Here is a 2349-nt window from a genome sequence, read left to right as displayed (position 1 = left end):
CCTTTCTTCAGCATTGAGCCAATGGTTCATCACCTCAGTGATTCTCTTGCTAATGCCAACAAAATCCTTGCCCCCTTGTCATTTTACTCCCATCCTCCTGACAAAGCAAATCATGTCTCAATGAATTATGCATATTTTCTGTTACTGATTGTTGCTATTGACTGCTGGAAAAGTGATGCAAATTTCCATCACAATGAATATAGAGTCACATGGTGAATAATAGATTTCTGGCATTAACTGTGCTATTCAAACTAGCTAGAAGTTATTTTCTTTAAAAAATGTATTTATTTTTTATTGAATGTTTTGGTGTTGTGTTAGTCATCTAAATTATATAGGTTTCAATTATACAGTTCAGTTGTACAGTATATTATTTGCATGTTGTTTTGTGTGCTCATCATCCAAAGCCTAGTCTCCTTCCATCACCATTTATCCTTGCGGACCTTCTTCGACCTGTCCCCACCCCCTTCACTCTGGTAATCACTGTCTATGTCCACAAGGCTTTTCTTTTTTCATTTCTCCCCTCCCCTCCCCTCCCCTCCCCTCCCCTCCCCTCCCCTCCCCTCCCCTCCCTCCCCTCCCCTCCCCTCCCCTCCCCTCCCCTCCCCTCCCCTCCCCTCCCCTCCCCTCCCCTCCCCTCCCCTCCCCTTCCCTCTTTTCTTTTTGGTTAAGCATCCTGTTTCTCCATTTAATGCAACAGTTTTTTAAAGAAATCATCCCTGTTATTATAACCTTCCACCCCCCTTTCAGAACATGGCTTAGTTTGGAGATCTCCCCTTAACTTCCTGCCACCGTGTCTTCAAATGACACAAATTTATACCCATATTTTCTCCTTATATTCTATCTCCATTTAAATAATCATTTTCCTATGATTTAAGACAGTAGTGAATTCCATTTATTAAATTAACTCTGCTTCATGAGTAATCGTTTTTCACTGCAGTGCTTCCAAGTTTCCTTCTCTACTAGCCTCCTCCCAGTATATTTGAAATACACTTATGTCCCTTTTTCCCACAAACCCCTCTTTACCTCAACCCTAACTGTGTCCCTATGTCACCTCCTCGAATGTGTATTAACTTTTTTTCTTTCCCTCTTCACTGTTCATTCGTGCATAAAGTTTGAAATTTCACTTCTGCTCTGCTCCCACCAGCTCCGATGAATCTGCTTTCACTGATGCCCTACGGTGCCAAATACAACAGATATATCTCAGTCTGTGTCATCTTTACCTGGTTAGTATTTGTTAATATTTATCACTCTTTCTTACACAGTTTTTTTCTTGATTTGGATTTCATAATCCTCGATTCTCTTGACTTTCTTCCAATATCTTTTAATGTTCTTTGCTACTTTATCTTTTTTAATACTGGCCTTGTTTTCCTCCCTGATATTGTTTTCTAGTTCAAATAAAACCCACACTCCTCTAAGCATGGCATCTACGAGCTCTTCTGTTCCTACTTGTCTCTCTGTCTTCATTTCTATTGTCTTTAACTTCCTCATGCAAAGTGTTTCCTTTAACCATGCTAACCAAACTATTCTTTTTCTCTAGTCTTTATACATCCTTTCCCTCTGCTTGGAACACTTCTGCCTCCTTCTTTGCCTTCACGTCTTACTGGTTTTTCAGGCTGACTTTTCTCCATCATGGATTTGGTGCCTTGTTCTGTGTCTGAGGGCATACTGTCCTTACTTATGACTGGCTCTCATGTCACTCGAGTGTCAGTCTCTTCTACTATGTGGGGAGGAACAATCTTAGTCCTAGTTGTGCCCCAGGTCCCCGCAAAGTGACAGAAAGATGCTTACCGCATCATTCAGAATGAATTAATTATAATCCTCAGTGATATCTCATTAAACCAAATGAAATTCTTTGCTTTCTTTAGATGAAGTGTAAGCTTTAAGATCATTATTATTTTTTTAAATCTGATCAAACTTATCGCTTCTCGGCCTTTTGGCTAAGATCAAGTGTAGTATCTGTTCTTATCAGTTTAAAATCTGGTCAACCTGGTGACATATAATACACCTCTGATAAATTCTCACTTGCCATCATAGCTATCATAAGCTATTTTTCTTTGTCAATGAAATAAAATATATACATTCTTTACCATTTGTCTGCACCAAACTTGACTATCTAGTGGGTACTCTTACCATTTCATCAGCCAATAAAGAAAGCATCTTTTAGTAAGTACCAATGCTTCTAAAATCCGGCCATTATTTTTTTCCAAAAAATCTTCAAAGATTAGTTCTCATCTCCTTTGAATTTCTGCTCTCGCCACCTCTCATCTGTAATATTGCAGGTTTCTCCTCTAATTGTATTCTTCTAGCTGGGTGCCACTGCTGTCAATCTTCGGTTTCAGCATGCACGTT

At 39.4% G+C, this 2349-nt stretch overlaps 1 pseudogene; it reads left to right on the top strand.

The window, feature by feature from the left end:
* Positions 1-1917: 1917 nt before the first annotated feature.
* Positions 1918-2129, top strand: LOC119046856 (uncharacterized; annotated as a pseudogene).
* Positions 2130-2349: the final 220 nt, after the last annotated feature.

Source organism: Artibeus jamaicensis, unplaced genomic scaffold (assembly GCF_021234435.1).
Source record: "Artibeus jamaicensis isolate MK-2021 breed Jamaican fruit bat unplaced genomic scaffold, CSHL_Jam_final contig_391, whole genome shotgun sequence".
Lineage (NCBI taxonomy): Eukaryota > Metazoa > Chordata > Mammalia > Chiroptera > Phyllostomidae > Artibeus > Artibeus jamaicensis.
This window is presented reverse-complemented; position numbering and strand designations above follow the sequence as displayed.